The sequence below is a fragment of the Typopeltis vanoorti genome, chromosome 19, assembly GCF_054136105.1.
Source record: "Typopeltis vanoorti isolate ZY-2024b chromosome 19, IOZ_Tvanoo_1.0, whole genome shotgun sequence".
NCBI lineage: Eukaryota > Metazoa > Arthropoda > Arachnida > Uropygi > Thelyphonidae > Typopeltis > Typopeltis vanoorti.
In genome coordinates this window covers 13,415,737-13,443,182 of record NC_143567.1, presented here as the reverse complement: position 1 = coordinate 13,443,182, position 27,446 = coordinate 13,415,737, and the positions used below count along the sequence as shown (strand labels likewise).

At 37.8% G+C, this 27,446-nt stretch overlaps 1 protein-coding gene across 5 annotated transcripts in view; it reads right to left on the bottom strand.

Moving 5' to 3' along the window:
- LOC150095860 (zinc finger MIZ domain-containing protein 1-like) overlaps positions 1-27,446 on the bottom strand; it is a 383,815-nt gene that overhangs the window by 156,641 nt on the left and 199,728 nt on the right. Inside the window, exon 1 of one of the 5 annotated variants that reach the window (XM_090409087.1) lies at positions 16,688-16,812. The exons of the other annotated variants lie outside the window; for them this stretch is intronic. The gene's annotated coding sequence lies outside the window, so the exon portion shown is untranslated. Of the gene's footprint in view, positions 1-16,687; positions 16,813-27,446 lie in introns of those variants that run through there. 5 annotated transcript variants of the gene reach the window in all.

Below are 27,446 nucleotides of genomic sequence, written 5' to 3'. Positions count from 1 at the left end.
CTCAATAACACAATAGAAAACCTACCTCACCACAGTAATTTGCAGCAGAGACCCAAGATGATATTAACCTCATCAACGAAACACATCTCCGCCCAAGCGACATACTAAAAATCAACAACTATATCATCTACTGCACGAACAGATCCTAAGCAAGAGGAGGCACAGCCAATGCATCAAAAGAGGAATAAAACACAATGAATTCGCTAAACCCCAGAAAGTGAACAACAGGAATCGAAGTCCACATGGAAAACACAAACAGTTTGAAGATATCTGCAGCCTACAATCCCCCACCCCCTAAATAAATAAATAAAAAACTCCTAGAATCAGACCTGAAGAACTACTGAATGCAGATACAGCAGTGATCATAGCCGAAGATTTTACTGCCAAACACCAAACTTGGAGCACCAAAAATTCAAACATCGACAGACTACTCAACTCATGGGTCTACATTCTACGGAGCTACCGGCCGTCCAGACATACCAGATATAGGAATACTAAAGAGCGTGGCATACGGCTATCAAATATAACTTGCACTTTTTTCCCAAAATTAAAGCTAAAAAATTGTGGTGCGAGATATATGCGAGAATTTTCGGAAATTAAAGTTTTCAGAAAAAAACTGAAAATGGGTATAACATACCAAGAATCTCCTATTTTCTGCTTCGAGAGCGGTTTCCTTGTGTGTACCCTACCCAAATAGCGTCATCTTCTTTCCCATTAGTTCACGCAAAAATTACCAGTAATTTACAAGACTTGAGATACGTAATGAACAATCCTTCACGAATGACTAATAAGAAGTAAAAGCAGAGCGCGAAACAGACAGCAATGGTAGGCCAGTAGAGATATAGCAGCTATGAAGACGTGCATATGATTGGTGCGGTATTAACAAAAGATCGCCCAACCAACCAACAAAGGCAAGCCGACAGTTGTTGAGTTGAAATGTTAATTCTCATCAACCGAATTCCATATTATCTGAAATTGCCATAACAACATTCACTATATGTTTCTTAGTTTTAACACGTTCATGAAGGGGTGGTGCTTTACCCATCGTTCTGATGGAACTTTTATTACTGGGCTAACTCACACAAAGTTTCAACCCCCCCCCCCCCATTGAATTTTATTGCTGGTTGTTTGAGTGCCGCTTCGGCTTTTGTGATGTCTTAATGACATCGAAAATTGGACAATAGTTTTTAGTTAGATACTGTGTTTGCCAGTGCAACATATGGTTTAGCTCGAATCTATACAGCATAGATTCTGTGGGAGCGGACATGATTCATTAGTTAGTGCCATTTTTATCCCAGTTGTCTGTAACTGTTGAGAAATATATTACACAGACTGCAAATGTCTCTCTACCTTATTCAGTGATACAGTAAAACTACTCGTTTCTTTTGCATCTGTAGCATAGTGGCTATTGGGGAAAGCTTGTTATTTACTGTGGGGAGTGAGTTACTATCGCCCCTACTTGAACTCGTTTAAACTTTTTTTTTTTTCGTATGCGAGACATATGCGAAACTTTTTAATTTCTGTTTTCGTAACGTAAAAACAGGGGTGCGAGTTATATTCGAATAAATATGGTACAGGCGATCAACGATATGAGTTCTGAACACAATCCCATCATACTGCAACTAATCACCACTCGACCTAAATGAAGACACCACCACCTTTATCAACTGGAACCAAATATCCTCAGCATTCAAAAAACAAATTGAAACCCTTGAAAAACAAATATTAACAGCAATATCTTATGTAACAAACACACGTGCATCGCCAAACAGACTCCCGGATGAAATAAAACAACTTATCCGAGAAAAGAACAGGTTAAGCCAACCTGCCAGATATCGAGACCCACGTGATAGGCATGGCAGAAAAATTCTTCACATAACAGACAATCACCCAAATCAATTGATGCGACAAATAGCTGACTATTAGAATTACCATACTACCAGTATTGCCAACTAAAAGATCTTTGTCAGCATATATTATGTTGATCTGTAAAATTTTTACAGATCAACATAACTTAAAAACAATGACCAAGGCTACAAAGTGAGTTGGCAGATGAATTAATCTCTTTCTCTTTCCTGCAAGAAACAAACAATAACAACAACAACATCAACAACAAAAGAGGAAGGGAAAAAAAAGATAAGACTAAGACATCTGCTGAGTGTGGCTGTCTGAAGATGTCAGATAAGTTTTTTATATTTACAAGTCTACGAAGCAGATGGCTTTATAAACAGAGAATCCTGTCTACTACACCATTCGTTTCAAATGTACACAATCCTTAGAAAACACACACTAAGAACTTGTATAATAACAAAAATTGTTTTCTGATCTATAATACTATTTGAAAACGTAAATTGAACTACGCATATCCCCCCCCCACACACACACACACAAAAATCCATAGATACTGCAAAGCATAACAGGATATAGTCAACAGTTCAGAATTTGACCACCTTCAATGACTATATCCTGTTATGCTTTCATATGTTGCAAGCCAAAATATCATGCAACATATGACTTCTTAAATACGAATATGTCTGGATTTTCTATGAAGAAGCATTTGATATCTCATTCAAATTTAGAATGTGCTTTAAACCCAGTACCCCGTTCTTTACAACTTCCAGCACCTGCTCCACCATCATTGCAGAATTATTGCGATACTGAACCTTCTGGCGTGGAAAGGAAGTCAGTGTCAATCTGACTGAACAGAAGGAAGGACATGATAGAGATGTGACTATCTAAACTTAACTTCTTGTATCTGGTCTTCAACAATGGAGTGAAGTGATTGGATTTATAAAGCAGATGATTCACTCAATGAAACAATGGGGAGGAATGCAAAATTATTAAAAAATCTAATTGCCCAATCGGAAGCTACTGAAAAATTGCAGCAGTTTAACGTTATTAGATATAATAATTTACATGTGCACAGCTGTTATTGTACTGGTTTGCTATTATTTGGCAGAAACAGAGACTTTATTAAGTGCCTTGCAGCTCTAACAAAACTACTTAAACAAGCATGCAATTTTGCCCTATTGTTCGGTTAGACTAAAGGTCTTTAATAAGAAGGAATAAGTATGGGAAAGGCAAATGTAGGAAGTATGAAGTCTTTTCTAGTCGAAATGTGAAACCCCATCACGCGATCATGAAACACATTCTTACAGCCGAACAAAGTAAGCTAAAATACTGCATATCCATCCCAGTCAGAATGTGGATGGTTGGTATTTTCCCTTTTCAACTGGCACGTTGCCCAAAGCCACTCGAGTTGCACTTCATCGTGATCTCTTGCGTCGGCCACTGTCTCATGTAAGGCTAGCACTTTAGGCGCGCGCAAGAGAGAGATCGCGCGCCTTGGTGGATGAGAAAACAGGTGGCATTTGGACAAACACACGCAGCCACAACTTGGCTCGCTGCACCTGTTACCACAGCAACCGTATCGCTGGAGAACGGGAAATGCGACCTCTTTTACTATTTCCGGGATAGGTGCTGAGAAATTACTGCTTTATACAATGAGCATGCGCGCTCGTACAGAAATGGCTGAAACAAACACTTCTCAAAACACCAAATATTGTTTCTTTTGAAATTAAGTAAATATAATATACAGAAGATAATGCAAGATGGCTTCACACTCACTGATTGTTCACGTTCATCAGGTTCAATATTTGATTAGGGAGAGATTAATAGCAAGGCTTTGACAGATTCCTCGCAACAAGCTTATCTGAACACAAACGTCCCAATGAAGAACCACACACACTTTTTTTTTTTCGTTCAAAATTTCCAATTCGAATGCTCGATGACAGTGCATTCATGTCTAGAGTAAGTTGCACGGGATGTACCTGTGCACCGAAGTTAGGTGAAGCAGAAACGGAAGTATTGATTGTGAGTGTTGTGTTTGCTACTGGCTATTATACATCTGTAAACGCTCAGCGATTCTCATAATAAATCGACTTATCAAAGTGTTAACAGACATCAATCAATAGGAGCTAACGGATCTTTTTGTCCTACTCGTTTAATACTGATAATCTTGTCTTTGAATATAAGCGAACATTCAAACAGAATATCACATAACTCAAGTTGAGAGTATGTCGGTACCTAGATTATGAAATATCCTGTTTCGTAACTGACAGATGGAAGTTTCTGCAATGGTGATTTACTGAATGAAACAGCAGTATTTAGGGAAGTTATGAGACTTTCTTTTAATTTTTAGCTTGCATAACTTGCAGTAAATTATTTCCATTGCAGAAATTACATCCAAGGACATTTCATATCAACTAATATTACCAAAATCTGCATTTCATTTTTTCCCCATTCCGATGAGTCTTCTGACTCCATGTAGACACCCGTATATAATAATAATTTCCTTGCAAACTGCAAAAAGTCCATTCATTGCAGAATACATGTACGAAAACTATATGCAGGTAACTGCGCGTGCGTGTACTTGGCGCATGCGTAGTTATATATGAGCAGGTTAATATACGAGCTAATTGTTCTCAGTATGCGTTATGCTTCTGTTACGAATCAAAAAATCATAAGAGAACCTAAACACACATTTAAACCAAAAGATAGAGGCTCCTAAGCAACATTTATCGATTCTACTTATCTTGTAAGGCTTGGGGAAAAGAGAAGTCCGGAATAGCGTGCCAAATTCCATTGGGAGAATTGACATATGGCAAAGACGACTACATAATGGATAACACTATGTTGCTGAGCAGCCAGTGGCGTGCTCAATGCAAGATAATGACCCCCTATAAGTCATCCCCCCCGGTGGGGACGTTACTAAGAAACAGGCAAATAAAAAAAAAAAAAATCAACATTTCTGGATGCTGATTTAATAATCTAAGTTTTATGTCGGAATTCAACAGAAGGCATACGATACAATCCAGACCTTTATATATTAAAAATGACATCAAGGATCTTCGAAACTTTTAAATTTCTTTCTGTAATTTGGCTATAAAATATGGCTGGATCCATAATATTCTTCTTTATTAATGTCAAATTCAGACTTTCAACTCTATATATTAGTAATTATTAGATACCAAATTTATGACAAGTTATGATATTGGATAGAGAGTTTTGCTTTCGAGATTTGTTAGCAAAACCTAATTTAAGCACTAATAAAAGATGAATATACGGATTTCTAGGGTATGCTTTCTATATCTGGCTATAAAATATGGCTGGATCCATAATATTCTTCTTTACTAATGCCAAATTCAAGCTTTCAACTCTATATTTTAGTAATTATTAAGCACCAAGTTTATGTTATTGAACAGAGTTCTGTTCTCGAGATTTGTTAGCGAGACCTAATTTAAGCACTAATAAAAGATGAATATACGGGTTTATAGGCTATGGTTTCTATATGTAGCTATAAAATGTTTGGATCTATAATATTCTCCATTCTATTATATGTACTTATGCCAAATCGAAGCCTTTCGGATGTATACATAAATATAGTAGATTTAACTTTGCGCAAATTTATCACGGTAAAATGTTTGTCTATAAGATGAAAATACAAATAAAGTAAAAAATAATTTTAAAAAAATACAAATAAAGTCTGGATTAATATAATTTTAGGAATTGTGCTGTTTAAAAAAAAAAAGGAATCGTAAATGAAAATACATATTTTTTTTTTCAAGATCTAATTACAATTGACAAAAATCTGCATTCAGCTGCTGTTCCGAAATACGGCAAATTCAGGAAAAAGCTGTACATTATCTGTACAATCTTCGTTTTGAGTTATGACCCCCAACTGGTTGAATCCAAACGCTGCCAAGGTCGTCTTCTATGACAACATGTCCGCCGATTTGAGATACAAAAGGAAGGAAGAAGGGATGGTAATAGAGGAGGGAGTGAATAGTACAAAGTGCGCTGTTTATTAAGGTACCTGTTGCGTAGTTACACCTTTTCTCGTACGAAAACTTTAAAACATGCTTAGCTAGAACAAACGTCCTGGTTTAAGAAAATGTAACAACAAGAAATAACTATATGCTTTTTTTAATTAATATTTTAATGTTTTTCTCTATCTCGAACAAATTAATGTAATCATTCGACACCATGTCCTAAATAGAGTGATGTAATAGCATAAGTTGGTTAAGAGAGAGAGAGAGCTACAAAGTAGTTGTAGTCACGCAACATGGGACTGCATTGGTTGGGCAATCAGTACACCCTACCTTTCTTTACTTTACTAGTGAAAATTATGGATTGCCTTCCACAAGGAAGTAAAACCAGCGAAGGTTTGTTTATTATGTGTATGCGCACCTGTACATTAACATGCAGATATACGACATTTACAACAGAATGGATATTAAAAATCCTACAAATCCTACCTTCTTTCCGCTTATTTTTAATAACTCAAGAGTTTAATATTTAAATTGAAAAAAAAAAAGTATATATAATTTTTTGCTACAATAAAATACTAGAATATATTTGCCATGATTTTTGTTATATTCTAATTTAAACTATTTTTTCTCCATAACAGCAAACATACCTGTTTTTGGTTTAGATACAGAATTTATGAAAATGCCAACATACCCATAAAAAGATCGTCTGCGCGTTATAATACGTCATCACGCTTGTATGTATATGTATATAATATAATAATTACCAGAGAGTTGAAACACGCATGTGTATCAGTTTGCACAAAAACATTCTATGGATTCGTTTCTCTAAAATATGCATGACTTTGCAAAACGTTTTTACACCAGTTGAAATGAAACTGAGACGTATTTGTGAAGTGATATGTTAGAAAACAATGCGCACTTTATGCCAAGCTATTTAAAAGCACTGTATTTATAAATACATAGCACCTAAAAAAAATTAAAAAAAAAAAAACGCGTAGTACAACTTCTACCAACACCTATCTAGGACACATCTTTTCAAATTTTATTTTACGTTACACACCAAAAATTAATAACGATAAAAAGAAATAATAATACTGAAGTAAAACAACTACACTATTAAATGTTATGGCACAAAATAGTGGAATCAGGAAGTAAAAATTTTCCGACTCTTTACCCATCTGTTTGTCTGATGTAGGCGTACTTAAAAGCTGTGTTTTTAGGCGCCAAGCAGTAGTATTGACATTATGAAGCAAGCATTGAAACTGCAATACTAGCAGCCTGTCAACTGGTTCTGAAAAACTATTAATATAGTGGATAAAAAGAAGTTATATGCAGTGCCTGGAAATGCTACTTAAAAAAGGCATATTTTGGTTGTCTCTAAAAATAAAATGAATTTTGTTTGGTTCATTTTAGCTATGAATTTAGTTGGTCTTAAACTGATATGGCAAGGATCTTTCAGAATCTTGCCTTTATCATTTTACACAACACCAAGCAATTTAAGGACACCATAAACTCGTAACATTAGTTACTTGGACATCATCTATATCAGCGTTTTCCAAAATGTGGGTCGCGGCCGCCTTGTGGGCCCGTGAAACGATGAAAATAAATTTAAAATGTTTTAAGATGTCAAATGTGTCTGTAAGATGCTAAAAATGTAATATTTGCATTTGATTTTTGCAATTTGTATTGAATATAAATACAATAAATATTATAATATATGTCTGTATTACGATTTTTTTTCGATGGGAGCCGTGAAATATTTTAATTTTTCCGAGGGGCCCTTTACATCCATAAGTTTGGGAAGCACTGATCTATATAACCAATCCGGGGTTGATTTATCGTATTTCACTACTTTATGTAGTAGTCGCAGAAAAAAACCTTGGTGTATTATCACATATATCCTGTATAATATTATTTTTTGTAGTTGTGTGTACAAACAAAGATACTAAATACATTCACTAAATAACAAAGATACTAAATCCATTCACATCCTCTACTGGGGGATCTTAAAAAAAGAGGGGGGGGGGGAAATACAGCTACTGAAAAACACCAGCTATGGAATTGTACAAACTTACATGTAAAGCTGTCGCCTGTCTGGAAGCTCCTTACTCCTCACCGCAATCGGAATTCTTTTGCAAAGGGAAAAAAACACATCATAAAGACAAAGAGGACGCCCCCGGTCCTCTATAACCTTCCACCACAGTCCACCAAAACAAATCGGGAGTGAAGGAGAAAGATGTGTGTCCTCTGCAAGCAATAGTTGTAGGCTTTGACCTCTTTGTCGTTTTTTCCCGGCCGTATGGGCTAGGAGTGCAGGTAAACAACCAACGGGAAGTGACCTCCCACGTACAAAGAGACCGAGGTGGGGGGAAGGGAGGGAGAAGGAGTTAGAAATGTAGACATAACAGCCCCTGTAGAAATAGAAGGTTCATTAGTGGTGTGGACAAGGACAAGCAGATAAATCTGCTTAACAGCCCAACGGTCGTAAGTGAAACGGCTGATAAATGACCTTCACTCCACTACCAGGGAATAAGGAAAATTAAGCTGTTTACAGTGGGATGCTGCGAACTATTCGTGAAGCATTTTTGTGTCCCAGTGGTCGTTACACGTTTCAGATGTGTATTTCTCGGCATGCAGTGCTAGGTGTAGAAAGCACCTTCTGCTCCTATAGATGGCATGAATATTATAAAAATATATATTTTATAGAGTAGCAAATAATAAAAATTTCGAGAAATGTATATTTTTAATGCAACAGTTCATCAAAAAAAAAAAAAAACTAAACATCCTGTAATACGAAACATTCGAAGAATAGTTTACACCATCTAGGCCTAAAAGGAATTAATATGTAGGTAACAATGGATCCAACATAACTCATTTTTTATTCGTACCATTATTTTTATTTGTATATTCCACATTTTTTATTTATTTTCATAAACGTCAGAAAAGAGATTAGAAGCTCTAGAGGAAAGACAATTTCTCAACAGATAAATATTAGGACTTTGATGCCTTGGCAGTTCTCCAAGATTGCAATCAGCAAACACACACACAATTATGTATTCGATATAATCTCCAACAGAAGAGAAAATTAAGCCTAAATATACGTGCAATTCATTCAATTTTTCTGTTTTGTTAGCAACAATATTGAGGAGATTTTTACACTTAAAATCTGTCGATATTAGTGACATATTATTTTATGTGGGGGGACAGTGATCCTCTTCAATTCCGTAACTCTCATTCAATATTTATTCAAATTATTGTTAGAATAATTTGAATTTGCAATGGTTTGTTTATTTATTCAAATAAATAAACAAACCATTGCGTTTATTTATTCATTTTTCTTTCCATTAATCTTAATTTTCTTAGTAAAATAGTTATAATAAAATACCAATCCTCTCCGTTAAGATTGTTCATATATCGGCCTTAGACACAAGAAAAGAAGGGGGGGGGGGGGATCGAACCATCGCTTAGAAGGATTATTATTATTAGGACTATTATTAAGCATTATTATTAGGACCATCGATGGTCCTAATAATAATGAATAAATGATTCAACATGACTAAAATCAAACAATGGAGTGAGGTTAGGTTAGCATTTTCCTGATCGGTATCCGCCACTAACCCCTAACGATGACTTGTTGACATTGCCACGAATCCAGGGCAACACTGGCGATGAACAACCCGACCTTTTCTGAGCGTTCACAGTGACCAGGAAGCGTTATCGGCAGACGTTTTCTAACATATCCCAGAGGCGTGACCTTTGTTGTCCGCGAGAGAAGCCGTGTGAGGGCAACCAAGCGGGAATTATAACTGTTACTCGAACTCTGTAATCGAGAAAAGAGGGGTAGGGAGGGGAATGGAGACTTAAGGCAGTACTGGGTATGAAAAAAAAAAAAATGTTTTTGACCACTTCGAAATTTGGTGTTGTACACACACGACTTCTGTGTCTTCTATAGCCTTTCTGCCACTGTATTCAGCCATTATTCTTTCTATCATAAGCTATTCATGGCTAACCAAGGTCATTAGACACAAGATAGAACTGGTTTTTTTTATTGACTGACGCCTCGCGTTTCATCCATTGCTGTTCTTGAAGTCTCGAGTTGTATGGTGTATTTGCCAAAGTTAGTGACAAGTAGTTATAGCACGAAGGTCGTGTAATATTTTGTTCTTAAGATGTTTTCATCATTAAGAGAAGATCGCGTGCGCGCGCACACACATATACGCTACATATATATCACGAAATAAAATTTGCGCACTCCAAGGTCGATTATTAGTTCTTTGCATGAGGCACAGATGTGTATTATTGTCCATTATTTACTCTCTTTTTTTTTATCCAATTGCTATAAAGATAGGGTCAGTGGTCTGCTTGCATTTGCGTCACTCGGACGTAGTTTGTTATCTAGGCATTCAGGATATCACATGTTGAAAGAGACAAACTCAAACCAAAAGGTTTCAATCAAGTCACCAAGTTTCCATGGAGAGAAATCTACCATTGTGACGTCATACAAAGTGAGCTATCGGTTGATTAACAGCTATGTATCTCGTCTAGGAATGCTTGCTGCGATATTTAATGAACTCAATGCCTGAGATTTCGGTTGACTTTTAAAACCTTATTCATATTAACCGAATTTATCAATATAATGCGAGCCACTGGAATACGAGTAATGCAACGTTTCGGAATTTCTCCGCAAATTCTGAAGTACACATCGCAACTAGGTCATGGCCGAGCTTACGTGATTAACACTGTGCTATATTAGATGGGAGTAGAGTTCCTGTAACGAAATTTCAAATAACCAAATATGACAGAAACGGAGGAATATGTCGTAAAAACAGAATTAAATAGATGGTGGGAAATAAAAAAAATATTAAAAATAATTTTACAAATACTAGATTTGGTGCAAATGCAATGCAACACCTGTTTATATATGTGATGACAATTTTATGTGATGTTGCATTGTTTAATAAATAAAAAAAAGAAAAAAGGTGGACAGTTTTAGATGGAACATACCAAAACTTAATATTCTCCGGTAACCAAATCCTACTTTAAATTTTAATAGCACTTAATCTCCAAATTAGAAAAAAAATTTTCCTTCTTGGACTTGGATTAACAATAATCCAAATCTTCTATTGGCATAAACATGTCATCACTTTTGCTGCCTCAGAATTCAAAAAGCTAGTTTCTTCTTTTGTTCCAGTAGCCACTTCTCATGCAAAGAACTCCTGATGCCGTAAATCCGAACTCGGTTCTAGTATGGAATCCCCAAATTTGAGAATTCTCGCTAAGACGTTAATAATTCTAGACCCGACTCTTAATGTCTTCTGTGTACTTATTTTACAGATATTCCTGCGGGTACTGTTCATCCGAACTCATAAAATTTTCTTCAGTTTAGTCTTTAATCTAAGCAGGTTAATGCTACACTAAATTCTGAATCTTTCATGATGGATTGTTATAGTAAGTTGATCCTAATATTCAACCTTCAATAATCCTTCAATATGCAAATAGAATTTTTTTTTTAAACTTAACTCGAGTTATCTGTATATTCTACTGGATTTTGAGTAAAATTACTGCTCGAAATTTAATACTAAATTCAAACACCGAACGATGGATAGCTACTTAAGATGTACTTATAGGAGTTTTTCTAGTATTACAAAAGGAGGAACTTCGTCTGAGTGTTGCTCACGTTCAAGCAACACAGATGATGTGTGTGTGTGTCTTTAGAACGACAAACATGAGCACGTACTCAACCCTAGTAACAGTGATGGTTACGGTGTTATCACCAAATTCGCTCTTTGGTGGCGTCAACAGTTGCCCATGACACGCTTATAAATAGAGGAGTATGCAATTCATAAACGTTCACCTCGTCTGACCTTGTTGCTGCCCTCTTTACACGTTTTCTTAGGGAAAGAAAAAAAGAAAAAAAAACGGCGTTTGTTTATTATCACAGGAGGCGCCACTGGGCACACGCACAAGTGCAAAGCTGCCGGAATTAGAATGCTAGCTGTTACGATAGACGGGCGTCATTTCCCCCCTAGTTCAGATAATAAAGTGATTGAGTGAAATGTTTGAAGAACGAAGTCATTTTTAGAAGTGTTTCACAACCTCTGATTTGCTTCTGGATAACATCTAAGTATCTTACTAGGTCTTGGACTAGTAACCACCCTCTACCGACTCGGTGATGTCACCAAAACGAAGGCAAAAACAGTCTAAACCTTGACAGTGGAATGTTTTCTTTACGGTTGGGGGGGGGGGGAGTCAAGGATACATCCAAAGACAAATTCAGTGTTTAAATACAATAAAACTATAATCTAGGTTAACAATCTTACTGACAGTAAACAGAACCGGTTTCCAGGGCTGCAACGTTTTTAATCATATTTAGGATTCGTCACGCTAATAGTTAGGCTTAAGAAAGGATCTCTCTTTCATAGTGGAAGGTCGGCATTCTACATTTCTCAGTTCATTTTTTTTTTTTTTCTATTTAAAGTTGCACGATAAACAGACAACTGCGAACGATAATAAGCAAACGCATCCTCCACTAATCCGTGCAAATGAAAAAGGGGGCATGTTTCAATCGGAAACCCATTGAAGTGCCGATGATCTTATCTTCAACCCTTTGCTATATATAACGGCTGTCAGCACGACAAGTGGTTCAAACACTGACGTGTGCCGAACCCGACCCTTCGATTGAGATGGATGGTTGGTCGGCGACCTGCGTATATACGGAACCCCCCCCCCCTCATCCCGACCACAGCACTCGGTAATTGGGTGTTAATGGAATGTCCTAATATGGTGGCCACAGATGAGTGAAGAATTACATTCGTGCTGGTAATTTAATACTGATTAAAGGTAGTGCTGTCAAAAGAGAAATTGTGGCCACTCACAATCCCAATCACGTGCATGTTTACATTCTCACCAGCAACTTTTAAAAGAGATTGACACGAGGAAACAACTTTAAGATTTTTTTTTTTTTTTTTGAATGCGAGTTTGAAAACAATCTTAAACGACAAAATATCATTGCGGTTATTTATAAAAGGCTATCTGTCTTCTTGGAACTATTGCAAAATTTCCAGTACTTCTCAGAATTTGCTATCTCATTTGATCTGAGTGGGCCTCAGTAAACACTTTACAACTACATAAAAAAAAAAAAATCTCAAGGACAGCAGAAGGTAGCGAGGTCCAAAAGACCTCACTTTTTTTTTTTTATCCGCATCAAGTGCTTGAAACAACATCTATGCGTTTTCCCTAACGGATTGGTTGAGGGGGGGGGGGGAGAAACAAGCGACACCAGTCGTTGTTATGGAAACGACATGGGGAGGAAGCAAAAGAGAAAGAAAACGTCCGTATATGGAATGGTTTCCTCCCAAAACCAGCTATTCTGCTTAGCTCAGGGGTTGGCATGAATTAGTTGTAATCGCGCCACTGGTTTCCATCCGTCAGGGCGCGTGACTGAGGTTACTTCGTTACGGAGCAGTTGTGTGCAGGTCAGGTAAACTGGGCAACGTTGTTCAATTTTTTTTTTTTTAGCAGTCACTACAAGGTCGTTATTACAGTTCGACATTCGTGGATAATATGAGGAAGAGATTTTGACTTAACACTTGTCTGTTTTAATGTTAAGAACCTTCACAGTAGGTTATGAATGAGATGATTCTAATGTTCGTATGACTATCTTCTCCCCCCCCCCCCAAAAAAAAGGATAACACATAAACAGATTTTTGTCTAATTTAATTTAGTTTGTAGCCGAGTTAAAAAGATTTTCTACAACTATTTTAATCCGAAGATTTTAATAATTAGATGATACACCTTTTTACTATTTGTATATGGGAATATATAATTTCTTTAAACAAGAAATTTAATAAATTCAGGTATCAATTTGAAGTTTTAACCGAGGCTCGGCTATTGCCGTTACCCCACCATGACCAGAGCTTATAGCTTAATAACACCCTATCCATACATTTTCTTCTACAGATAACGGGGAATATGAAAGCATTCTTGCTTCCCCCATCTAGCCAAATACACACACACACACACACACACACTGATATATATTAAATTCAGTCTATTCTGTAACCAAATGAAAAACTTTCTACAATTGTCTCCAAATATAAACAAAATTTTTAATGCTGAAATCGAACTACAATAAAAAAATCTTAGAATCCTAAATACTTCATCTTTATTAGAAAATACTTCTCTTCACGTATTAGGCCTAGTGGCTCGTAACAGGGCTTAGAAGGGCAAAGGATAGCCCTTCTAAGCCGTCCCCGTCCCGAGGATAAGATGGCTAGCCCTATGCCTCCCGGTGTGTATCCTACGTCTGTAGATGCGTGTGTTCACGGGGACGATTCGCCTGCTTGCAGGAGGAAAAACTTCAGATAAACAAGGGAGCAAAATCCTGAAGCCCAAGACCGGCTAACTTGGCTATGTCTGAGAAAGATTCTTAGGCTCCTCAGGTAGGCGACGGGAATCGAACCCAGGACACTCCTTTACCAGGCATATGGTTGCGAAGCGCATAGTCACTGGGCTAACCGCGCGGACTTTAGAAAATTAATTTACTTAATTATGGGTCAAATACAAACGATATTATATTGTTATAACCATGTATGTCTTACTTCTTAATAGACTCTAAACAATGATCTGCATCGTTGCAAGCTGAATCATTGATAAAACTGATGACAAGTATATTATATGTTAAAACTGGTCTGGTTGGATGTGTGGATAAAGTTTCCGGTCTTCACTTTGTAGACCCAAACGATTGTAGACTCATTACCCTGCGAGCATGGACGTTTGCGAATGTCTTTAGGTGGTAGAAGAATTTTATCCCTAAAGGAATTTATAATTACCATACTTATTAAAAGCCTGAAGTGGTGTTTTAAGTTAGTTTTCTAAAACAGTTTACGAACTAACTTATACTTTACCTAAGCCGAAAATTAAACCATTTTAATTCCGCTACGACATATATTTATGAAATTTGTGGAAAATCTTGTGGAGCTACTGCATTAATTGTTTTTTTTATTATAAACAATGAAATGCCTCATGGCCTTATTTCTTCCGAGCAGCACTATCATTGTTTTATTAGTTGTACAACATAACGACAATGAAATTGGTGCAACCGTTAACACTACCGAACCACATTTTATCCAATTATTTACCCATCACACTGTTCACTACTTGATCATGTTTTCAATTGGCAAAGGCCAGCAACCAGGACGATCAAGTGGAGCTAGATCAGGTATGAAATTGAATCATTACCAATTACGAGTCCATTATTATTTCATTATTGGGCATTAAATTCTCATCACGTGTAAGCAGTCCAATATCACTTTAGAATACGACCTTCGGAACCTCAATGGGTCGTAAAAATAGCAATTTATTTAGAAAACGAGTCCCGATAGTGATATTGAGTAATTATTATAATAGTAACATATTTAGTTTTAGACCCTCCCTGTAACTTATGCCGTTTTGTGTTTCATAGCACTTCCAACTACACGTTTTGCAACGGCTATCGTCCCTTGCGTGCTAATGATATTTGGTTTTACGATCAACTACTTTGTTGCAAACACACGCGATCATAAAAAAAAATACAGTTTGCGGTCTTAAAAACAACTTACCGTTAAGAGCCTACAAAGCTGGTTGGAAATGATAAAGCAACAGTAAGTAGCTACGAAACCCTTAAATTTAAATTTTAGAATGTGGTAATCCTCCATTTAAAAGCATCTCTATATGTATTTTTTTTTTATTATTGTTGTTTTATGCTTTATCACCGATACGGAAATTTTTTATGGCAATTAAATTGTTTATTCACGTGCTTCAAGGCAGCCATATTGAGTCACGTGTTATAAGCAGCCAGTCACATAACTATCGGTTTGTTAAGTCTTATGCCAGTCTTATTAATTGCATAGAGTGCGCTGCTGTCCAGTAATACCAAACGTCTTTACTTTTTATTTTTTTATTGAATAACAACACCAAGACTTAACTTGAATCGAAGACTGCAAAAATAATCCAAGTGGAATTCTTTTAACAAAGAAATGCAATTGAAAATGAAATCTTTAACATATTGAAAACTTGAGAGATGGGCTTTAGAGATTCTCTGTGGCTTTTAAGAAGAAGAAAAAAAAAACTGAATTGCTTTTAATTTGCGCTTTACTTTTAATGGAGTTTTTAATTAAAACACTTGGTGTTATAAGGGTGAGAGACGGGGGGGGGGGATGTCCCGGGGAAGAGCTTGTTGGAAATAAGATGGAAAAAAGCGTCGTTCGGTGCTTGAATATTGTACGGACCGCGAGAGTGATCTAGCGAGAAGTCTTGATTCTAACATTAAAAATGACTTAAGCTGGAAACCGTATCTCCGCTACACTGGCGACGCCCCGCGACGACTCCCGATCACGTGATATTATACAGTAACAGCAAAATTAAGGTAATAATAAATGTCCAAGTTTTCACAAAATTTCTTAACTCGTTATGTAACAGTCAATTTACGTAACTTCCTTGATGAATATCATTTGAGTTATAGCTGAGAAGGCGAGGTTCAAATCTGAGTAAGATGCACTCTAAAAGAAAACAAGTTACGCCCAGTCTTTACGTGAATATTTCTACGGACTAACACTCAACGTAATTATTAACTAGCATGTTTACCTTAACAGAGCTTACTCCTAAACAATACGATATCAAGGTACACTAGCGACGCCAAGCGGATGCAGAACTGCGATCATTTATTTGTTGTTATATCTAATTTTTAAACGAGTTAAAAGTACACTAGCGACACTATGCGGATGCAGAATCGTGATCATTTATGATTATTATTGTAATTTTTTATATGATAGCTGGTTAAAAACACTAATTTTACAATTGAATAGACAGTTTCTTACCTGTTAAGCGTAAGCAATTTCTGTGAATATATTATTACATGTAGTGCTCATATAAAGAAAAATTTTAAGAACAATTTCGATACGAATGAGGAAAGGTAAAAATAGAGAATAAAAGTCATACTGTCATATACAAATGGTATCGAAAAGCGAACTGATCTTTCAATTGACAAAACAAACAATCTGCATACCAAACAGCAAACGCTGCCTGGATATTGGTCTTATCAAACATAAAAGTAAATACAAAATGACAACGTTTCCAAGGAAACGGTAGGAGAGGAAATAACCAGAGTACGTGATGTGTCGAGAATGTATGAAATAGCATCCCCCCCCCTCCCATTTTCTCATGAAGGTTACTACAAAACGCAATTAATACTATCTCTGACGCCATTTGTGCCGACGCATGCGTTGTGTGAATACAAGATAATTATTTTGAATAAGATTTTTCCACTAATGTTCCTGTTCAAAGAACAGCTCGTTTACCTGCTGTTTGCTGCGAATACCAAACAAACAAAGGTGGGGGAGGCAGTTAATGGACAGTTCCGTTAGCAATGATTGTACAGAAACAAACGGTTGAATAGATTATCAATAAGCGTGTTTTAGGCACAACGAGCAAATAATTCCAGTGCAAGTTATAGTTTACAGCGTTTAAGGGTTCGCTAATTCAAAAACACATCCATCACCTTCGTTCTATTATCGGTGAAAAATTGGGCAAAGACTTTGGATAAGCCGTGCTAATTTCTCCTTATAATTTATATTCCGACATCATGGCTATGAATTAAGATGTTCTCAAGAAATAGAGTTATTGCGCGCGCGCGCGCGCGTGCGTGTGTGTTGATATAAACATATATTACGTAACAAGAGAATAAAAAAGGAAAGCCCAAGACACGACGTGTTATGAGTGTCTTGGCCAATGGACTTACGAAGTAGATGATTTTCACCGGCCGGTATGAGACCAGCACCCTTCTTACTGGAGATCTGAAGTGATCTAAAAAGTATGCTTACTGTGAAGAACAAGGTTCCTTTCTAAATTCCTGATCCATTCATGGTACTAATGCGGGATAGGTTGCATCACAAAAAAATCGGAATTGGAGAAATACTTTTTACACAAAATGGGTGCCTATTGTAAAAATCAATGAAGTTTGATTTTTGAATCTTTGCCAAACTTTGTATTCAATTGAGGACCATTTTCAATAGAAAATGTTAGGCAAGGCGATGCGAAGTTAAACAGAATGATACGTTGTAAATATCAGTCAACGCTACTTATCGCAAAAAAAAAAAAAAACAGTTGAACTGTTGTCGTAATAAATTAAGAAACATTTTTAACAGCTGTTTCGAAATATTTCATATACTCTTTGAATCAATTATTTCTAAGATCCCAAAAGGCTTACAGATTTCATGTTTTTATATTTTCATAATCAGTATTTGTTTTACGATAGATACTAAAATACAATTAAGAGGAAAGAACTATTGATTCTTTAAAGTTAGTGTTCTTAGCATCTTGTATTTTGGGTACAAATAAAAGAGTGGACCGTTATGATTAAATATATATATATATATATATATTAAGCCAGTGAATCCAGAATATAATGTTAACGAAGGTGGGTCGGGTGCAAAACAACGCATTTTGTATTATGCAAAAAAAGTGCGGTGTGTGTGTGTGCGTGGGGAGTAATTGCGTGAAATGACTTTCTCTAAATCTTAAGCCAGAGAAGAATATTTCCGGTTATCGAACTCTTCCTCTTTTGTTTGCTTTACTCTACCTTAGACAGGGTAAAGAAAATTTTACGGAACTGAACAGTGGAAACGCAAAAAGAAAAGCAAGGCAGTTTAATGCACATTCGTTTTTCTCGACTTCTTTTCCACCACCATCCCCTTTTCCATGGGAAAAAAAAAAAAAAAAAGGGGGCCAAGAAAAACAAATATCCTTAAGTATTCCGCATCCCAATCTCTACAAATCAATACAGATACAATAAGGAGTTATTTCCAAGGAAAAAAAAAAGTAGGAAAGAAAGAAAGAAAAAGACGTAAACAGCTTTGCGTTTCCCATCTCTGTTGACGGTTGATGACGGTGGAGCTTCTTTCTAAATCCTAGTCTGACTGGGCACGATGCCGCAGCACCAAAGGATGAGAAGAAACCCCAGCTAGCTGAAGGCATCGAATGCATCTTTCATGAGATACGCCACACAAGTATACAAAGCTGGCCAGTTCGTCTGGGGCCGTCAGCATCAGGAGGCAATCGATGCCGCAGACCTCAGGGTGAATTATTCATTCCGTCGACGCACAAAGACAACGGCAGCGGCGGCGAGCTGCCTGACATTTCCCTACGCCGCGTGCTCCTTGGCTTACCCCATTCCGAAGAGGGAGAAGTGCCCTGTAGCAGTACGACATTACGTTTCGCCTGCCTCTAACATCCCCCGCCATCAACTGATGAAGTTCCGGTAGTGCAGCACGCCGGACTGCTAAGGAGCGGAGCCACCATCCCCCTTTATCTCTCCCCCACTCTCTTTCTTCCTCCTCCCCATCTTCCACTCCCCAGTCTCCTCTGCTCCTTTTCCTGGCCTCTTTTACTTAATGAGGACGTTAAGGCCTGTTGCTAAGAGAGACCATCGCAGCTAAAGTAAGGGAGATAGTTTACATAAAAGTAATGAATCTTGGAACCTTCCCGGCAGCTCTGTTATGAACACGCTGGTTAATCCAAGCACAAACAAATATGGAATTGCTCACTTACTCGGAGAGACAGAAGGTGTCAGAAGAAACTCATGAAACACTCTCCAATAAATAGAATCTATTTTTCTTTCCAATAAAACTAATGGATTACGAGAAAAGAGAATTTGTGAAGACGCCTACACCCACGTATATACAAAGAATAAGTGGAAGAGAAGCAAAAGTTAAGTGTTTAATCCGTGTGTATCATTAATGCAAAATCCCAGGTACTTTCGCCGATACCACCCCCACACTTCAGAATGTTATCAATAGATGGCAGCAGTTACAATAACATTTCCTGGAAAGTGATTTTTTTTTTTAGTTCCCTTCAACATACCGAAGAATATTTCTCTCTCTGTCTTCTTCCCCCACCTCCCTCCCCTGCCCCAGACACAGCTGTTTCATTCACATTCGACAATGTGCTAATTCGTAAAGGAAAAACATATCAGAGACGTTTCCAAGCACAAGATAGTTAAGCGCGCTTTTTTCACCGGAATTGCAAAATAACGCGCCGACCTGTAATTGTGTTGGCGAGACAGTCGCGCAAAAGAAATGCTTTCCTGTTTTCCTTTATTTATTCTACAAGTAAATACATTTTCTGTTTTCCGTATTCAAAAGATTAGTAGCGTCCACAGAAGTGTTTTAATAAGCATAAGAAAAACATAGTCTTTTTATGCATACATAAAACAGATATTTCCTATTGGAAATTACTTCTATATCGTAATGCTGGAGTTTATATACGAACTCTCATAAATGGCAATAACGCATTCATGTGAGTTTTATTTTAGTCGAAAACATAAGCATTCGCAACTGTTGCAACCGAACTGGTGCATGCGCAATAAACAACTGCGCTATCGCATAGAAAATAAGCACCTTTATCGCGCAGTTGACAATTGACAATTGACATTTATGTCTTTAGGGGTGAAGCAAGATGCTTTTCATATTCCCCGCTATCTGTTGTGGTTGCAGTGAAGGTAAAATTTATGAGCAGAATGCTCGCCCTGATTGAGCATGGAGATTATGCATCACTAAAGGAGGCCAATATAGCTTTTGGTCTTCTGTTTGAATATGTCCGTTGGATCGTATGCTGTAGCTTGTTGAACCAAATCGTTGGGATGTGTGGACGTCTTTAGGAAAAACTTGGTGGCTAAGGATCGTAGAAAAGAGAAGATATAGGGAATATTTGTGTCTCTGTGGAGTTGAGTGTTTCTAACATACCACGGGGCATTCAAAATCATTCTCAGGCACTTGTTCTGCACTCGCTGTATTTTGATGATGTTAGCATTAGAGGTGTGGCTCCAGGCCGGAGAGGCATAGGTGATTATAGGACGAATCGTCAACTGGTATAGCTGCAATTTGATTCTGTTGCTGAGCTTGCTATTTCTATTAATTAGCGGATAGATCTGTGCTACGGCTTTAGAAGCCTTTGTGCATGCAGACTTGGTGTGTTGATTGAAAGATAGCTTTTTGTCGAGAATTACACCCAGGTAATTTGTTTCTGACTGCCAGGGAATTTTAATATTGAATAGTAACAGATCTCCTACAGGAGACATTGGCCTTTTTGAGAAAAGAACGGCTGAGCTTTTCTGGGGGTTGACTTCCAATCTCCATTTAGAGAACCAACCCTCCAGCTTTAGAATGTTTTCTTGAAGCTTTCTGGTAATGAAAAGGGGTCTGAGAGATCTGGTTAGTATTGCCGTATCGTCTGCATATAGGGCCAAAATGGAAGTCATTGGATTGTGTGGGATGTCTGACATGTATACAGAGAACAGCAATGGAGCCAGCAGAGATCCCTGCGGCACTCCAGCAAAGACGTGGCGCTGGGAGGATGTAGAACCGTTGATTTTTACTTGCATTGATCTATTTTGAAGATATGAGTGGATTAAATGAACCATTTTAGGTGAGATGCCGGCTGAGATAAGCTTGTGCAGGAGTCCAAAATGCCAGATTTTGTCAAATGCTTTGGATAAGTCTAGGAAAACAGCGCCTGTGCACTGGCGCCAGTTGTAGCTGGTTGTGATGTATTCAACAATTCTGTGGATTTGCTGGGTAGTACTATGGTGTTGCCTAAAACCAAACTGTTCTTTTGGAAGGATGTTTAGGTCATTTATTGAGGTTTGAAGTCGTGAGAGGATGACCTTCTCTGCAACCTTACCCAGATTTGAGATGAGACTGATTGGACGATAATTTTGGGGTAGGTGTGAGTCTTTGCCTGGCTTATGTATGGGAATTACGTCAGCCAGTTTCCAGGTGGAAGGAAAATAGTGAAATCTTAAAATTGCATTTATTATACTGGTCAGGTACACTACTGCCCTCCGGGGCAGAAGTTTAATCACACGATTAGTAATGCCGTCTGGTCCAGGAGCTTTTTTGTTCTTTAAATTTTTAATAATGTCATATATCTCAGCAGGTGATGTTGATGCAATATGGTCAGTGCTGGTGATAGGAAGTTTGAGTGAGTGTCTGACCTTGCTGTGAATCTTATGTATGTGGTCAAAGTCAAGGTTTCCATACGAAGGCCTGCATTGCTCTTCCAAGCTGTGCGCTATAACCTCTGCTTTGTCCACATCTGTGTGAGCAAGGCCCTGATCAGTTAATATTGGGGGAAGGGATCTGCCTTTGTTTTTGGTATTTTTCAGTAGTCCCCAGATGGAGTGATCACTAGGTGAAATGGAGGATAACTTTTCATCCCATACATGGTCTCTGTGAGCTTTCAGTGCATCTCTTACTGCCCCATTTAATCTGTTTAGATTTGTTTTGTCTTGTGGTGCACACGTGTTACGGAATCTCTTTCGAGCTCTGTTTTTATCTCTGATTAAGTTCATGATGTCTTCAGGCAAACGATCTGGCTTGCGGGCAGATTTGTAGGAGGAAGCTACCTTTATAGCAGAATTAATTTGTTGTGTGAGATTTGTAACTGCAGTTTCTACTTCTTCTTTTGTGTGTATGTGAGGAACAGGTCCAATATGATCCTTGAGTGCGGCTGACAGTCTTTCCCATACAATGTAGGAGTGAGAAGGAGGACACAGGAATTCCTGATTTCCCAGCTGCAGCAGTATTGGATTGTGATCGGATGATAGTTCATCCATAGAAATGATACTGTACTGAAGTTTAATATCCTGCAGGATAGCTATATCCAGGATATCAGCAGTGCCGAACGTACTGAGATGAGTTGGTTCGGTGGGGCCTGCCACAACAGCGTTGCTTGATCCTAAGTAATTGAAAAGGATGCAACCATTCTTGTTTGTGGTTGAACAATTCCAGGCAGGGTGCTTGGAATTCAGATCCCCGGCAATAATGGTGGGCCCTCTGATGCCTAAGATGGCATTTAGATCAGAGTGAAGTAGAGATTTTTGGGGAGGATTGTAAGCTGAGTAGATTTTCAGTTTGCCAGTGGAGCTGGTGACTACTTCCACTCCTGTGATCTCAAGGTTAGTGGTTGAAGGAATGCTCACAGAGTGGTGCTTAATGTAGTTTTTAATGAAGATGGCAGTGCCACCACCTCTGTAGAGTAGTCTGTCATTTCTGTATAGGTGATAGCCCCTTATTGTAGGGTTGTCTGAGGGTCTTAGATGAGTTTCGCTGATTAGAATAACATCTGGCTGATACCTAGATGTGAAGGCACGGAGTTCCAGGATTTTGTTTTTGAGGCCATTTGCGTTCCAAGCAACTATTTGAAGAGATGCTGGAATGAGTTTGTTACTATTCATTTATGAGAGCTGTGAGGATGATCTGTGTTTCACGAAGAAATCTTTTAGTGGAGGTTTCAGTAGGGTTTGATAGGCTAAAATTTTGTAGCATGTTTGCTAGTGAGGCCGTGATAATAGCTGTTAGGTTTTTAGGTGCTCTTGGTTGATTTTGTTCTGGAATTGGCCTAGTTGTACGGGTCACATCGGCATAACTTCTTGTTTGCTTTTGGTTGGAGGTCTCCGACTGTGGTCGATGAGTCTCCGGTTTTGATGTCTGGGCCGCTGGTGTTCTTGTACTGTAGGAGGAGGGCTGATTGATTGCCTCCATCCGTCTGTTCTTTGGGTGTTGAGTGCATCCTTTGTAGTTCGCCGGATGAGGGCCACTGCAGTTGGCACATTTGGCCGAGGTGGTCCTTGGCTTAGTGCAGGTATTGGTTGGGTGGCTGTCTCCACATTTTAAACATCTATATTCTGCTCGGCATAGATTCTGGGCATGGCCAAACTTTTGGCACCTGTGGCACTGCCCAGAAGATGATCTTTTACGGAGTGGTTCCGGTGTGACGATGAGACCACAGACTGTTTTTAAGTTGTAGATATCCTTATATATTTTGTGAATCTCAACAAGGACTAATGGCATGGGAGTTTTGTCTGCTTTGTACATTCTGCTCACTTTGACTGGTGGCAGATCCTGAGAATTTAGGTCAGCAGCGATTTCTGCTGTGTCAATGTCTTCACAGACACCACGAAGGACTACTTTTAAATTTTTTTCTGAACTGAGCGCAAAGGTATGATACTGGATGCCTCTGTTGTCCAGTTCCTTGGTCAACCTTCTGTAGTCTGTCACTGTTGCTGGCTGAATCTTTATGCCTTCATCCATGTTTTTGGCCTTAATGAAGCCAATATGCAGATTGGACATTGTGGATCGTAAAGCTGCCCACTTTTGTTTTTCTCTAAGGATGACCGGAGGCACCTTTTCTTTGGGAGAGGTAGCGGCGTCCGAACCCTGAGAATCCTGTTCCATTACAGTGTTGTCATTGTGCGGTTCTTCTGTTGTTCTTCGCTTTTTGCGAGCACGCACTTCTACAAAGTCTGAAGGTGTAGAAGGCATCGACTCTAAATGATCTTCAGCGACGACTTTGTGAGCACGCACTTCTGCAAAGTCTGGAGGAGTAGAAGGCATCGACTCTAAATGATCTTCAGCGACAGCGTCTGAGACACATTCGGGGGGAAACGTGTCATACAGTTTAACCTTTCCCGGCCAATTTTCACTCAGCAGCTTTCCCAGTCTGAGGAATTCAAAATAAACTTCTTCGAATTTGGCCTCATTAAGAAGTTTTGCCATGACAATATTTGGAAATGTGTTAAGTCAAGGATGGAGAAAGAGTAGAGATTGCTCTGGTGTTCCGAGCAGGTAAAAGTAATCCTGTGGACTTTTGAGGGTCCACTAGCAAATCCCGTAGACACCCTAAGGTGTCTACCAGCAATAAGATGTCGCGATATAAAATACAGCAATGGCGATACTAACGGCAGTAGGCCTAGCGTATCGCCCTTATAACTTCAATTGACTTACCTGGATGGAAAATAAATAAAGTGCCTGTTTATGGAAGTAAGCAATTAACTGAAATTACTGATGAATACCCATAAATCACTAAATCATAACCGTCAAATTCACAATTCACCATCAATAATACACGACACTAAACACTACCACGCGAGCCGCCATCTTCATTATAGTAGTATAAATCTCGCGCAGTTGACTCGAACGACAGAATTACTTATAATCCAAGTAACATATACTGAAAAAGGTGTAAAGAATAATAAAGTTAATGTTCAAAACCAGAAGAGGTCACACTGAATAAATCCTTCGATTTATTAATTATTTTTTCTTTTACTTTTTTTTTTTTATAAAATCATTTCCATTACACTGAAAGCATAAGTATAGATTCCAAAGAATAAAAACCTAATTGACTCCCAGTATCATTAATTGCCGCAAAAAAAGGACTTTCTTCTTTCTATTGTTTGTAAATAAGCCCAAATCAGATACCTTAAGATTCTTATACCACTTTAATCCTCCAGCCTTTTTTTTGTCATCACAAAATCAGTTGAAGACTAAACAGAAAAGATTATTTTAAACCCTTCCCTGTACAGGTATTGAACTTGAACACAAGCCTTGCTGTTATCATATAAATTGTTCATAATGCTTCTAAGTTTGTCGGATACTCCGTAAGCTCTTATAATAATTCATAAATTTTATCCATCAGTCAAGTCAAAAGCTTCTGTGAAGTTGACAAAACCTAGGATCACAGGTTTCTGAAATTTTTAACATTTCTTAAAGATCAGCACAAGTCAAAAGATTCGACTTATAACGCGACTGTAGCCAAAAACAGATTTGGATTACAGCTTGGAGATCGATTCTTTTTTTATTTTTAAGTATCTATTTTTTACGTAACTGCCATCCACGAAAAGGCCAGATTGTTTCTTTTTTTTGTTTGTTTGTTTAAATATTTTTGTATTTTTTACGTAGTCCAGAAACCATAGAATGGTTTTCATCTTCAATTAAAGACAATTACAAGCATTTATGCCTACTGTGGTATTGGAACTAGCAACCTGTTGGTTGGAGAACAGATATGCTAACCACTCAGCCAACAAGACCGCCCTCGAAAGGTTATTTAGAAATCACTACATTTGTACTATGGGTGAGCTAAGGATTTTCTTTCATTCTTATATATTTTTAATTTTTTTTTTTTTTTTACATGTTACATGGAGCCGGTAAATGAGCTTATTAAAATACATGAAATTAAAGAAAAAAAAATTTCAAAGATATTATTCAGAAGTATTTGTTAGTGATGGTGTTTATTGATTGCACGTGTTCTCATGAGTATACGCAGGGGAGAATATTCGAATTTTTCAAAGAAAAATTATAATTCCTACGCAGCTTCATTTGCATTCTCGAACTTAGGTAGCTCAGCTGGAAACACTTGGGTTCGAGTCCGGTTCTGAGGGGAAGAACTGGTGTTCTGATATCAGTGAATGATAAACCAGCCCTATGAACACATCTACAGACCAAAAAAAAAAAAAAAAAAACTCACAATCGAACTATTTTTCAACCTTGATGCTAAGTCGACCAGATCGTTTATATATATATATATTAAATGTCAGACCATTAAGAAACGGGTCAATATTTCTTCCTCTCCGCGCCAACAACACTGAATTTTGAGAAACAGTTGACTGAGCATCACTGTCTGTTTTTCGCACGTTAATCTACGCAGATAAGTCCTGAATTTAATTCTTAAAGCATTTATTTTTAAATTTATGTTTTTAATATTGGAACTCTCTTTGTAATGCAGCATGAACCAATGAAGGACCATATATAAAATTAAATAAAATTTTTTCAAAGATATATTTTTATAAAATTTAGTTTTCAACCTTTTGCCAATACACGTTTCTTCTCAACGTTCAATCTATCTACGGCTTGAAGAATTCAATTATAAAAACAACACCCAATTCCAAATTGATTCGTGGAAGACATCAAGAGCCAGAAAAATAGGAATTTTGTTCATCTGTGAAAGCAGAGAATTCTTATGCAGACTATTTTGAAAACTGTAAAAATAACCTAAAAGTTGAGCTTCAAGTTTATAACGCATGCGCAGTTCGAGTAAATATTTTTTCTTATATATTTTTTATGATAAATTCAAATCAAATGTACAAATATCAATAAATACTGCGTATGTGTATATACGCACATACATGGGCTCTCCGTGATGATAACTTGTAGCCCAAACTTGAAAAATACAAGAGCCTTCAATTTCCCCATAGTAACTGTTTTCCCATTCCAATCACTTTCATTCATTTTTTTTTTTTTTTTGGCTAGATGGGTGAAGCAAGAATGCTTTGCATATTTCCCGTTATCAATAGAAGAAAATGTATGGATGGAGTAATATTGAGCTATAGGCTCTGATCAGGGCAGCATGCCATCTATTATCCTCCCTGTGTACCCATTTTAGTCGCCTCGTACGACATGCATGGAGCGATTTTTAAGTAGAGCCCTTTCTAAAAATTAAGACGATCATCCGGCCACTCCCTGCAAGTGGCCGAAAGATCGCCAACTCAGCGTTGGTTTCACTCAGTGACGGGCCCCCACCACTGAGCAGAACCGCTCATAATTCCAGGGAAAAGCATCCACTGACAAGGCCCCTCACGGGCCACGCTAGAAAACACCGTCCCCAGAGACCCAAAATGCTCTCTCAAGGCAAATCCCCCCCTCCCCCAGAAATCTAAGTCCCCTCACCGGGAGCAAAATTCTGGGAGAAACCTAAGAGAGCGAAACTCACGTCCCATTTTAGTCGCCTCTTACGACATGCATGGGC